The sequence below is a fragment of the Heterodontus francisci genome, chromosome 15, assembly GCF_036365525.1.
Source record: "Heterodontus francisci isolate sHetFra1 chromosome 15, sHetFra1.hap1, whole genome shotgun sequence".
Lineage (NCBI taxonomy): Eukaryota > Metazoa > Chordata > Chondrichthyes > Heterodontiformes > Heterodontidae > Heterodontus > Heterodontus francisci.
The window spans coordinates 78,670,647-78,685,210 of NC_090385.1; the positions used below are offsets into that span (position 1 = coordinate 78,670,647).

General features: G+C 45.0%; 1 protein-coding gene across 3 annotated transcripts in view; it reads right to left on the reverse strand.

Moving 5' to 3' along the window:
* elf1 (E74-like ETS transcription factor 1) overlaps window positions 1-14,564 on the reverse strand; it is a 280,446-nt gene that overhangs the window by 250,459 nt on the left and 15,423 nt on the right. The window lies entirely within an intron of this gene.

Here is a 14,564-nt window from a genome sequence, read left to right on the forward strand (position 1 = left end):
ATTGTCTCTCGAGATAAGGAGGCCCAAAAGATCTCGAGAGACAATGGATACGCGCCTGGAGGTGGTCAGTGGTTTGTGAAGCAGCGCCTGGAGTGGCTATAAAGGCCAATTCTGGAGTGACAGGCTCTTCCACAGGTGCTGCAGAGAAATTTGTTTGTTGGGGCTGTTGCACAGTTGGCTCTCCCCTTGCGCCTCTGTCTTTTTTCCTGCCAACTACTAAGTCTCTTCGACTCGCCACAATTTAGCCCTGTCTTTATGGCTGCCCGCCAGCTCTGGCGAATGCTGGCAACTGACTCCCACGACTTGTGATCAATGTCACACGATTTCATGTCGCGTTTGCAGACGTCTTTATAACGGAGACATGGACGGCCGGTGGGTCTGATACCAGTGGCGAGCTCGCTGTACAATGTGTCTTTGGGGATCCTGCCATCTTCCATGCGGCTCACATGGCCAAGCCATCTCAAGCGCCGCTGACTCAGTAGTGTGTATAAGCTGGGGATGTTGGCCGCTTCAAGGACTTCTGTGTTGGAGATATAGTCCTGCCACCTGATGCCAAGTATTCTCCGAAGGCAGCGAAGATGGAATGAATTGAGACGTCGCTCTTGGCTGGCATACGTTGTCCAGGCCTCGCTGCCGTAGAGCAAGGTACTGAGGACACAGGCCTGATACACTCGGACTTTTGTGTTCCGTGTCAGTGCGCCATTTTCCCACACTCTCTTGGCCAGTCTGAACATAGCAGTGGAAGCCTTACCCATGCGCTTGTTGATTTCTGCATCTAGAGACAGGTTACTGGTGATAGTTGAGCCTAGGTAGGTGAACTCTTGAACCACTTCCAGAGCGTGGTCGCCAATATTGATGGATGGAGCATTTCTGACATCCTGCCCCATGATGTTCGTTTTCTTGAGGCTGATGGTTAGGCCAAATTCATTGCAGGCAGACGCAAACCTGTCGATGAGACTCTGCAGGCATTCTTCAGTGTGAGATGTTAAAGCAGCATCGTCAGCAAAGAGGAGTTCTCTGATGAGGACTTTCCGTACTTTGGACTTGGCTCTTAGACGGGCAAGGTTGAACAACCTGCCCCCTGATCTTGTGTGGAGGAAAATTCCTTCTTCAGAGGATTTGAACGCATGTGAAAGCAGCAGGGAGAAGAAAATCCCAAAAAGTGTGGGTGCGAGAACACAGCCCTGTTTCACACCACTCAGGATAGGAAAGGGCTCTGATGAGGAGCCACCATGTTGAATTGTGCCTTTCATATTGTCATGGAATGAGGTGATGATACTTAGTAGCTTTGGTGGACATCCGATCTTTTCTAGTAGTCTGAAGAGACCACGTCTGCTGACGAGGTCAAAGGCTTTGGTGAGATCAATGAAAGCAATGTAGAGGGGCATCTGTTGTTCACGGCATTTCTCCTGTATCTGACGAAGGGAGAACAGCATGTCAATAGTCGATCTCTCTGCACGAAAGCCACACTGTGCCTCAGGGTAGACGCGCTCGGCCAGCTTCTGGAGCCTGTTCAGAGCGACTCGAGCAAAGACTTTCCCCACTATGCTGAGCAGGGAGATTCCACGGTAGTTGTTGCAGTCACCGCGGTCACCTTTGTTTTTATAGAGGGTGATGATGTTGGCATCGCGCATGTCCTGGGGTACTGCTCCCTCGTCCCAGCACAGGCATAGCAGTTCATGTAGTGCTGAGAGTATAGCAGGCTTGGCACTCTTGATTATTTCAGGGGTAATGCTGTCCTTCCCAGGGGCTTTTCCGCTGGCTAGGGAATCAATGGCATCACTGAGTTCCGATTTGGTTGGCTGTATGTCCAGCTCATCCATGACTGGTAGAGGCTGGGCTGCATTGAGGGCAGTCTCAGGAGCGCCAATGCATTACAGAGAAATTGGGCATCAACTCATGGTAACGTAGAGTGGCAAGCTGCAAGTTTAATTTCCTCATGCTGACAAGCTGCAATCAGCAAGCAGAGGACAGGCTTCTCGCAAAGGGATGGTAGCAAGAAAAATAGAATCTGCTGAGAAACAGCGGGCATCAATTGCTCTCACATGCCTCCTAGTGGCCAATTTAGGAGCAGCCCTGGGAAAAGGTCACTCAGGCTCTTCCTTCACAATCAAGGGCTCTGCTGCTACAAGCAGGAGGGGGAGAAAAAAATGGGGCAGAGAACAAAACAAAAAGAGCAACAACCTCTTGAAAAAAAATACATAAAGAAATCTATGACTAAAAAGAGCATAGAAACTGTTGTCTAAAATTGGGAGAGAAAATACTGGAAAAGCACAGCAGGCTCAGGCAGATTAATATTTTTGGTGTAAACCCTTACACCTCTTTACCCATGACTGACCGAACTATTGTATATTCCCAGAATTTACAGTCCCCTCTGCCCCACTTTTATTTGAAAATAGTCATACAACTGTTCATCCACAAACATCTGTTTAAAAAAAAGTGGGGGAAGCATAACCAAAACAGGCCCTTGCAACAGTAAACAAATAAGTCATTTACAGTGCTACCAAGTTTTTAGAAGACCACAATTTACAGCGTCACACCCGAACATTTAGCAAACATAAAACGGGAACACAAATAGGAGGAAAAAAATGTTCATTTTACAATAAACACAAATGAGACACAAGCTCGGTACAGCTCAAGACACTGGAATAAAACTATTTACTCGCCTGGTTTCATTCTTATCTATCCAATCATGCTGAGAATAAAACAAAACATTCACCCTTGCAAACTACCACCCCATCTCCAAACTCACTTTCCTCTCCAAAGTCCTTGAATATGTTCTTGCCTCCCAAATCCATGCCCATCCTTTCCAGAACTCCATGTTTGAATCTCTCCAATCAGGTTTCCGCCCCGCCACAGTAACGAAACAGCTCTTGGCAAAATCACAAATGACAACCTATGCGACTGTGACAAAGGTAAACTTTCCCTCCTCGTCCTTTGACACTGTTGACAGCACCTGCTCTCACCTGATTCCCTTACCTATCCAGTCCTGGCCAGTGGATCACTTAAAAGGCTTCTCTTCCCATTCCCGCAAAGTTACCCGTTATCCCCCATGGATCGATCCTTGGCCTCCTTCTGTTTCTCAACTACATTCTGCCCTTCGGCAACATCATCTCAAAACACGTTAGTTTCTACGTATACACTAGCGACATCCAGCTCTACCCCACCATCACCTCTCTCAACTCTTCAACTGTCTCTAAAGGGACCCGGGTTCAATTCTGGGTACTGCCTGTGCGGAGTTTGCAAGTTCTCCCTGTGACCGCGTGGGTTTTCTCCGGGTGCTCCGGTTTCCTCCCACCGCCAAAGACTTGCAGGTGATAGGTAAATTGGCCATTGTAAATTGCCCCTAGTGTAGGTAGGTGGTAGGGAATATGGGATTACTGGCGGGTTAGTATAAATGGGTGGTTCTTGGTCGGCACAGACTCGGTGGGCCGAAGGGCCTGGGTCAGTGTTGTATCAATAAATAAACAAAAATAAATAAATAAATATTGGGAAGATGGAAGCCATTGCCTTCAGAGCCCATCACAAACTCCATTCCCTAGCCAACAACTCCATCCCTCTCGCTGGCAACTGTCTGAGGCTGAGCCAGACTGTTGACAGCCCTGGAGTCATATTTGGCCCGGGGATGAGGTTCCGATCACATATCTGTGCCATCACTAAGACCACCTATTTCCACCTCTGTAACATCACCCAACTCCACTCCTGCTTCACAGCTCATCTGCTGCTGAAACCCTAAAAAATGCCCATGTTACACATAGACTTGACTATCCCAACACACTCCTGGCCAGCCTCCGAAACTCCACCCTCTGTAAACTAGAGATCATTAAAAACTCTGCTGCCCATGTCTTTACTCGCACCAAGTCCTGTTCGCCCATCGCTCCTGTGCTCACTGACCAACTGTAGCTCCAGGTTAAGCAAGGTCTTGATTGTAAAATTCTCACCTTTGTTTTTAATCTCATCCAGCCCCACAACCCTTCGAGATATCTGCACTCATCAAATTCTGGCATCTTCAGTATCCCCATTGGTGGCTGTGCCTTCACTGCCCGGGCCCTAAGTTTTGGAATTTCCTCCCTAAACCTCTCCACCTTGCTTTCCTCCTTGAAGACACTCCTTAAAATTTACCCCTTCAACAAAATTTTTAGTCATCTGACTGAATATCTTATGTGGCTAGGTTTCAATTTAAAAAAAAATACTCCTCTGAAGCACTTTGGGACTTCTTATTATGTTAAAAGGTGCTATGTAAATTATTGTGGTTGTTGATTATGACTATGGCAACAATTTTTGCCTGACATCATTTGCATGTATAGAGAGGACAAAATGATGCAATCATTGGTGACCTGCAACAGAGGTGCTCTTCCTGTAGCCCTGGAGCTATGTCCCTGGTAATCTAGCTGTCCAAACCCATGCTGCTCAGCACTTGTAATATTGCTTATTGTACTGTTCATCCTGCTCGCATTTTATGGGCCTAGAGATTTGCAAAAAACAGCTTTCAGTGCTGGTGGATAAATCATAAATCAGAACTGCAATCTTAGATCAACAATTTGAGGTATCTTCAAATTAGAGGGAATGTGGATTTAAACCCCGTCTGTGGCTCTCGAGACTCCGCAAATGTTGGCCACAAAAATAGAAGAATGGACATCTCTAACCTATTACATCTGGCACCTCAATTTTATCTTCATAAAGTGATAAATGTCTGCACACCACAAAAGCAAAAGATTCTCCCCGAGCCTGTAAATAAAAAAGGACAATCTTTCCCCCAGTACACAGGGAAGGCGAAGGGGAAGTAGTCTGCTTATTCATGGTACAAACCAAGGTTTGGTGTCCTCCTCCACATGACTTATTTTGGCTAAATGCAAGGTATTGAATCATACGGCAAAAGCCGCCCATGTTCAGTCCATAAGAAGAAATAGGAGGAGTAGGCCATTTATTTATATTTGTGCTATCAATTCATCCAGCTTGTTACGAATGATGCATGCATTCAGATAATGAGCCTTTAATTCTGTCTTTTTAACCAGTTTTCCCTAGTCGAACCCTATTTGCTGATGCACATTTATACCTTCCCATCACACTCTGGTTATTACCTGTATCGCTATCCTGGATTACTGCCTTCCTCATTAACTTTCGAAATCTCCCCTCGCATGAACCCTCTCCCCCCACCCAACTATTCAATTTAAAACCCCCTCAACAGCCTGAGTTATACAATTCGCCAGGACACTGATCCCAGCGTGATTCAAGTGAAGCCCGTCCCAACAGTACAACTCCCTTTTGCCCCAGTACTGGTGCCAGTGCCCCATGAATCAAAACCCATTTCTCCCAAACCAATCTTTGAGGCACATGTTCAACACTCTGCCAATTTGCTTGTGGCTCACAGTAATCCAGAGATTATTACCTTTGTGGTTCTACTTTTTAAACTTAACCCCTAAGTCACTCATACTCCTTTAGCAGACCTCTTTCTTAGTCTACCTGTGTTGTTGGTAACTACATGGACCATGACAGCTGGATCCTTCCCCTTCCATTCCAAGGAGATGTCTTTACCCCTGGCACTGGCAATTGTATCATACAGATAAAACCTCCTAGGTTTGGTCCCTGGTTTCTGCTGAATTAAATCGATCTCAACAAAGCAGTGGCAGAGATTCAACATGGTCCACACTAGTTCCATTGACTTTCTCTTACCACCACACCCAGAAAGGGTGCACACATGGGCACCGAGGGCAGGATCAGCTTGGCTGTGACATGGGCACAATCAAATGGCCCATTCGCAAACAACACTCCCTTCCTCAGTTCAGCCAAGAGAAGTGCACATTTGAGTGAGGTGATCGAGAGCAGCTGTCACCATGGAAATGCACACCAGCAGCCTGCCTCCTGAGTAGGATCTCCTTAGTTGGAGGATTACCTCCCCCTCTCCCACCATCTGATGCCCAGGACCTAATAGCATCGTAGCCCATATTTAAAGTTGACTGCAATATTGATAAAAACATCACTCCTTCTTCCCACAGAAAATTACTGATATAATTTCCACCCTGTCAATCTCAATCTAGGCCAGCAGGTTTTTTTTTTAAACTAGCACTGATACTCAGCGCCTCTGAAAATCCCAACTGGGCAGCAAGTTGGCTTAGAATGTTTTTGCTTGATCATTGGATTTCTGGGAATTCCAGACCATTTAAAAAACAACCCTAGTGCAGCCCTGGCCTTCTGAACATCAAGACTCGAGAACACAATCAATAAAGCAGCGTAGGATAGGAGAGCACATGATGCAGTGTGTAACAGGGGACCACAGCGCATAGTGTAGAATGGGAGAGCAGGAAGGAGACTACAGTATGCAATGTCGGGTGGGAGACTGGATGGAAATTATACCACACTATGAGGGATTAACCCAAGAATAGATTATAAATCAGCTACTTGTAATGTAAACTAAGGTTGGGATGGGGGAGGAAGAGGGACAGAGAAGGAATGTCAAGTCTGCATTTTTTTCCTAATAGAATTCTTACACAACACTGTAAAGGATCAGCCTCTCAGTATTTTCTTCCACATTCCCCATAGCTCTAAGTAACACAGGCCATTTAAAAAAAGGGTTCAGTGGATTTTTCACCACATAGTGACTTTAACTGATCAGTGACACTGCGGAGAAGGTGGCAGCTGCTGGTGGAGCACGTACCCTAGGCCCAGGAGCAGCGCTGGACCCAGGCCAGAGGTAGGTCAGGGCTGGAGGGGCGTCACGGGGGAGGGGTGTATAAGGGCAGGGGGGGGTGGCTCTCAGCGGCCTGCCCCCCCCCTCCCCCTCCTGATGCCAGGTCACTCGTTCAGGCACTGTACCTTTTAACAAGGGACATCTCCCACCCTCCCCCCGACCCCTGGAGCCAGCAAGCAGCCCACTCGGTTTCTCCTGCCATGCAGTGTCAGACCCGCCCGCCACTCAGCTAATTGTGTTGGTGGGATGAGGCCCTTAATTGAGCATTAATTGCCCAGTTAAGGGCCTCAATTGGCAGCGGGACAGGAAGGCTGTCCCACCCTGGCCTTAATTTTGGTGAAGGCAAGAAGGTATCGGGGTCGTCCCTGCCACCATCCCACCCAAATATATTCTCTCCCCAAACCCGCCATAGGGGAGAGCATAACATATCCACCATGTCTCTACTGAACTGTCAAACTGCTCACACTCTGAGTATCTATCCCTAACACCTGTCAGTCCCCTTGCTGCCTCTATTCTTTCAGAGCTTTCTCTACATCTATCCCTTTAACCATGTTTTCAGCCATTCTGCTCCCGTACCCCCACATACTTGTGTAGCGTTGGAGGGTGGGGGTAGTTTATACATGTTCTCGCCCCTCTGTATACTATGGCAGGAGGACCTTACACGGTGGCCTTTCCCCATCAAGCCTTTGTGGCAGCTGCCCCAAGCTTTAGTGCGTCCTTCAGCACTTAGTCCTGGACCTTGGAATGTGCCAGTCTGTCACACTCGGTCGTGGACCACTCTTTGCAATGGAAGACCTAAGTTTCAGCCAGACCAAAGAATGTCTTTCACCGAGTTGATGGTCCTGCAGCAGCAGTTGATTTTTATCTCGTTGTGCATCCCTGGGAACAGCCCGTAGAGCACAGAGCCCTGTGTTACAGAGCTGCTAAAGACGAACCTCTGCATCTCTTTCCACACCTGCTTTGCAAAGGCGCATTCCAGAAGGAGGTGGACGACAGTGTCTTCCCCCACCACAGCCAGCTCGAGGGCAGTGTGGGGTAGTGAGACTCTGGGCATGCAGGAAGGATCTGACCGGGACGGCCCTTCTCATTACCAGCCAAGCTACATCTTGATGCTAGTTTGAAAGTTCTGGCGATGAGACATTCTGCCTAGTGTTGAGCTATAGACTCTGCAAAGCACTTGTGTTTAACAAGTGCTGGTATCTTAAATTGCTTTACTGTTCTCATCACCCCATTCCCCACTGAACTGGCCATTTACATACTATGCAGGTGCTCTGTAACTACAGTTTTTCTTGCTTCTGAATGTGTGGGCTACTGTGGCTGGGGGGAGGGAGGGAGTAGGGGCAGGGAGGATACAAGGGCATTGTGATGTTTTACAACTGAACAGAAAATGTTCTGTGAAACCCTAGAATGGTTGTCAGTGATTGAGTTATACAAAGGTGTGAGAAAGATCAAATTTTTTTTCGAGAGGATGCAGAGAAGATTTACTAGAATGATAGCAATGATGAGGGGCTTGAGTTACACAGGGAGATTGGAGAAACTGGAATTTTCTCCATAGAGCAGAGAAGTACGAGAGGAGATTTAATTGAGGTGTTAGGGTAATTAATGGATTTTGACAGAGCAAATAAGGAGGAACTATTTTTATTGGTACAACTGATGTTTCCTTTAAGCTGCGCAGCAGTCCAGAACTTACCATGCAGGGGACAAACAGGACACTCAGGAGAAGTGGTCTCTCTAAGATGTGTGTATGTGTGGCCACATAGCAATCTTAAAGGGACAGTGCAATGCAACAATCAGGCCACACAGAGTGAAGGAACATTGGTCCATACTGTGTACAGCTTGTTGATCGAAGCCAGCATGACAGTGGAATTCCAGCCCTGGTCTCTCCTGACTGGGAGACAGAGAGAATAGGTAAATCAGCTGGTGTTCAATCTTAACTTTTATCCAGTGTGAACTGGAACTGTGTGTGGATGAGAGATTGTGACAGGGTTGGACACAGCAGTGTTGTCCTCTGTGCATTGAACAGCCTTCCATTTTGGGTCACTTCACACCAGTGGCTTCATGTGTAATAGGGGAGTAGCCAGTATCTCTGGAACCACGTGAGGGTCTTCAGTAGAGAAGAGAAATTTGGAGAATGGAAAAGGCGTACTGGAATCATTTGTTATCATTAGCTCTTGAGAAATGTCAAGTGAGTCACGGCAGTGGTCTGTCATGGCTGTGTCACTGCACCGGTAATCAAAAGGCCTGAATTAATAACGGAGTATGAGTTCAAATTCCATGATAGGAGTTTGAGAATTGTTTTTTTAAGTTAACTATCTCTGGAGATAAAAAGCTGGCGTCAATAAACGTGACCGTGAATCTGCTGGATTGTTGTAAAAACTGCAACTGGTTCACTGATGTCCTTTTTATAGAGAAGAAAATCGGCTGTCCTTACTCAGTCTGGCCTGTATATGACTCCAGTCCCACCCTATATGGTTAACTTAGTCTAGCAAGCCACTTGGTTGCATCATGGGGATGGGCAATAGATGCTGGCCTTGCCAGCTGTGCCCCTGTCCTAAGAATAAATTACAAAAAAAAAAACTGATGTCCAGTTAGTTGACTATCACGGTCCCACTTATTGATTGCAGAAGTACCAAAGTAATTTAACCCCAAACTGTGAGGGGCTTCAGTGACTGACATGTTAAGCCCACAAGAAGGAAACAAAAAACATTTATTGTCCCCATTTGCTTGGTGCAACATGTTGTAATTAGTTAACAGCCTATTTAGAAATTATAAAATATCTGAGGGTAAATTCTCTCATGATTTGAGCATTTTTTTAAAGCAAAGAATTCTCCTATATCTGGCATCACTCAAATCTTTTTAGTTCAATAACCCCTTAACTACAAGGTTTGAAGCCATCAAGCTGGTACTTGAAAGTTACAGGAGGTCACATTGAGCCCAAAGTCTGTGTAAATCTGTGCTTTGACTATTGGCGACACTCTGGGAAAGTTCTTCTGGGACATCTTCTGAGCCAGAGCAGCAGTCTGCAGTGCTTGCTGGTTTCCTCGCTGCATCTGTACCACATTCCAGATTTTTGTGTAAAGTCAAACAGAAAATAGAGACAGGGTATCTGTACACTGTCTGATGCATGAGTGTCTGCTGTAAGTAGGGCCAGAAAATTGATACCTGCGCTTTATAGGCCAACAGTATGATGGACGAATATATCTTTCCCTCAATGCAAGTGACTACACTTCAAAATGAATTCATCGATTCTGAAACACTTTGGGACTTTGAGGTCATGAAAGAAGTTATAGAAATGCTGCAGCTTTAATTTATTGTTTAGCTCTTCTCCACCTGTGTGAACAGATTCCCATACTTTGCCACAATTGCACTGTAGTCCTGATATTTGTTGTGAAAATAGACAGTGGAAAAATGCCAAATCAAACAACTTCTTGGAAAACATGTGAAATGTGTAACATCCTGGTCCCAGTGTCACCTTCAAACCTCCTTTAGCTGCAGGGTGGGGTAGGGGGAAGGGTGATGTGGATTTCATACCCATTTAAGATTGGAGTATGTGTGAGTGCTATTGAAACTACATCTGTGAAGGAAAGAAACTGTCAGTGATGCAATGCCAGCCTACTGTTGTTGGCGAGAGCTCTCCTATTCTCATTGGCAAACTTTCTAGTGCTGGTACTTGGCATTGGAACTTCTCTCTATATAAAATCATTTCTTGAACGCTGTTGATTTGTATGGTTGTTGTGCTTCTGTCATTCAGATGCATTTAACCACAAATAAAAGGCTAATCTTTGGACCGCTGAACATGTGTCCAACCCTGTGGGCTCTGGATTTATTATCTCATGGAGCATTTATTGAGATATATTATTGAGTATGTTATCTCATGACAAAGTCCAGTTGGAAGGATGGCGATGTATGACATCATCACCACAGTATTAGAAAACAATAGGAAAGTTATTGGCACCTAGGGCAACCAGGTTGTATATACTTTTAAATAATTGTTTTAAATGAATTCACTTGCAATTTTATACTTGGTTATCTCATTCAGAATGCCCCTTTTTGCTCATTCAAAATCTGATTGGTTTAAGATGTGAGCTCTAAAGCTGTGGCTCCGATGTAGGAAGGATGGCTTTCTCGAGGAATATTTCCACCCACTTCCGTCACCGGGGTCCTTGATCCCGTGGAAGGCCCGCTGCTGTCCAGTTAAGTGCCCAATTGGCACTTGATTCGCCGGGCCTCCAACAGAAGGGATGATGCAAGGGTCTCAGCATCACTCTTGCCTGACATTGGGACCCCCCATCACCTGGATAAAATCCTGATTCTAGAGCATAGCGAAGGAGTAATTTTTGGCACGCAAATTTATAATCAGGAATGCACTTCCTGAAAGGGTGGTGGAAGAATATTCAATAGTGACCTACAAATTGTTATTTACTTGGAAAGGAAATATTGGCAGGGCTATGGGGAAAGAGCAGGGAAGTGGGACTAATTTTTTATTAGCTCTTTTAAATAGCCAGAACAGCCATGATGGGCCAAATGGCCTTTTCTGTGCTGCAAGATTCCAAGAGTATATGACCAAGAGTCAGAAGTGATGTTGACATGTAGAGCTGGAAGAGATTGTATAGGGAGGCACAAGATTATAGATTAGGACAAGGATTTTGAATATGATGCTTGGAGGACAGGGAGCAAATGAAGGTTTGTAAGGAGAGGGTAATAGATGGGGCTTAGTGCAGGATAGGATTCAAGGCAGCTGAATTTTGGTCAAGTTGTGTGACTCAGGAGGCCAACAAGAAAAGCACTGGAGTAATCATTCTGGAGGGCATGAAAATCTGAATAAAAGTGGGATTGAGAGGGGAAAAAAAAATATGAGTGGAGATGGAAAATGCAGTCCTGGCCATGGCTTGACGTCAGCTCAGGGTTGAACAGCTGGCCCAGAGGTTACCTAGCGTTCCTCTGGGGTTTCCGCAGAACTTCCTCCACAGTTACGGGAGTCAATCAGGAAATCCTCCATGGAAATGCATGGAGTTACCATCAAAGAGATTGCTGTAGAACTGAACAGCCATCTCAGAATTGAGAGAGAGAAGTTATGAAGGGAAAGCTGTGGAGGGGGAGGAGGCACAGAGAGCTCAGCCCATCGTGGTATGATGGTGGTGGCCCAACATCCATTGCCATTAAGCATTTAAGTTTCCCTAAAGATATTCACACCACCCTGTCTTAAAGAAAGAAAGAAAAATTTGCAGTTATACAGTGCCTTTCACAGCCTTACAATGTCCCAAAGCCCTTTACAGCTAATGAGGTACTTTTTGAAGTATTTGGCAAACAATCTCTACACAGCGAGCTCCCAAAAACAGCAAAATGATAAAGACCAGATAATCTGTTTTAGTGATATTAGATTAGATTAGATTAGAGATACAGCACTGAAACAGGCCCTTCGGCCCACCGAGTCTGTGCCGACCATCAACCACCCATTTATACTAATCCTACACTAATTCCATATTCCTACCACATCCCCACCTGTCCCTATATTTCCCTACCACCTACCTATACTAGTGACAATTTATAATGGTCAATTTACCTATCAACCTGCAAGTCTTTTGGCTTAAGGAATAAATATTGGCCAGATCACCCTTGGTTGTCTTCCAATAGAGGTATGGGATCTTTCTCGTCCCCCTGAGGACATCTCCTCTGAAAGACAGCACTTCCAACAGTGCAGCATTCCCTCAGTACTGCACTGGAGTGTTGGCCTAGATTATGTACTGAAATAATTACACTAGAGGACTGCTTCCAAAAGCAAATCTGTATCCAGAGATAGTTCTGGAATATGAACAGGGTGTAGGTTCTGGCTCAATTTGATTTATTTTTCCAAAACAAAAAAATGATTTTCTGCACCTATACACTAGTTCCTCATGTGCTGCTGTAGCTCTGCCACTAACACTCTGCACACCGTATACAAGGTGCATGTTGACAGCCCTCGGATTTTCCCTCCTGTGTTACAGGGAACCACAGCAGCTCCACTTGAATTTGCAATGGCCAAAAACCCCTTCCCTTAACAAAATCATCAACTCAGCAGGTGGGAAAATGGACACAGGCGGCCAGTTCTCTGATGGAAGAATTCAATGTGCTCATACAGCAAGAGGAATGAACTGTGCTGCCAAGCACAGTGCAGCCCCTTTATTACTGCCACAGCCAATCTGCCAGCCAGATTCATGAGTCTGTACAAGGTTACTGAAAATAAGCAATGGAAAGCTAAAATAAAACACAAGCGTGTCAAAGCAGTTATGATGAAAGCAAGCAAAGTAATGAAGTGACAAAAACAGCAGTTGTAGAAATGTTGCAAGGGATTCAAGGATTGTCTCAGTGCTCACAGGTTAGTAAATTCACAGCAGGAACAGCACATTTAAATCTAGGCACAGTGCATTAAAGGTTTTGCTGCATTGGATTGTAAAGCCTGTTTTCACTGCAACTGATCCCCACTTTGCTTAGCAGGGTTACCAGTCAGTGATAAAAGTTAACAGTAACCTTAGGAAGAGAGTGACACTGAAGAGTTAGGCTTTGTTTCTGTTGAGTTTTTTCTCGTCAGGCTGGTTTTATTTTGTTTTTGCAGGATGAAACTTATTGGGGTACAGTATGTGTGAATATAGTAGGTCTGAATCTTGCGGGATGGCTGATTTTCAGCGTATAATGTGACCTTAGGATCAGAGAATAGTTACAGCACAGAAGGAGGCCATTCAATTCATCGTGCACTTCTCTGCAAGAACAACTCAGTCCCACTCCCAGGTCTTTTCTCATAACCCCGCAAGTCTTTTCAGATAATTTTTCCAATTCCTTTTTGGAAAGCCACAATTCAATCTGCCTCCAGCACAGTCTCAGGTAGTGCATTCCATATCTTCACAACTCGCTGCATAAAAATTTTTTTCCTCATGACACCTCTGGACTTTTTGCCAATCACTTTAAAATCAGTGCCCTCGACCCGCCGACCAACGAGAACAGTTTCTCCCTATCTACTTTGCCCAGCCCCAGTCATGATTTTGAGCACCTCGATCAAATCTCCTCTCAACCTTCTCTTCTCCAAGCAGAAGAGTCCCAGCTTTGCTAATCTATCCACATCACGGAAGTCCCTCATTCCTGGAATAATCCTCCTAAGTCTTTTCTGCACCATCGCCAATGCCTTCACATCTTCTCACTGTTCACAATACACACTGTTCAAAATACTACTAAGTTTTGTGTCATCTGCAAATTTTGGAATTGTGCCCTGGACACCCAAGACATTGTGTGAAATTATCTATACATTGGTGGTCCTCCCAATACCATGGCACTCGCTCCTATTGCTTAGCATTCCAATGGACCAGAGTAGTTTCCGTTCAATCCTATTGTGTAGAATAGCCAAAGCGCAATGGCCTGATCATTACAATTTCTAATGCAGTGGATTAGGTCACTTCATGCTTACTCTGCTATATAGGTGTCCTCATTTTAAAGAAAAAAAAACTTTAACTTAAAAGAGCTCTTTTCACCGACAGGTTGTTGCAAAGTGTTTTGCAGTCAATTCATTATTTTTTGAAGTGTAGTCACAGTTGGAAGCAAACACAGCAGCCAATTGACATACAGAAAATGAGATAAATGACCAGATAAATGTGTTTCCGTGGTGTTGGCTGGAGGATTAATGTTAGGCAGGATGAAGTAATCTTGGTTTCATTTTCAACAAGAAAAACTGTTCCCAGAGTGATTGTTTTTAACACTTGTCATATTAAGTGCTCTCACAACATGCTTTGTTGACATTTTAAAAATCTTTAATCTCTTTATCTGAAATCTTGCTTTTAGTTGTGGTTCTTTCAGTTTGAGTTACAGAATGGTAGGTTTAGAAAGTTTAAAAAAAAATGAGCAAGTATAA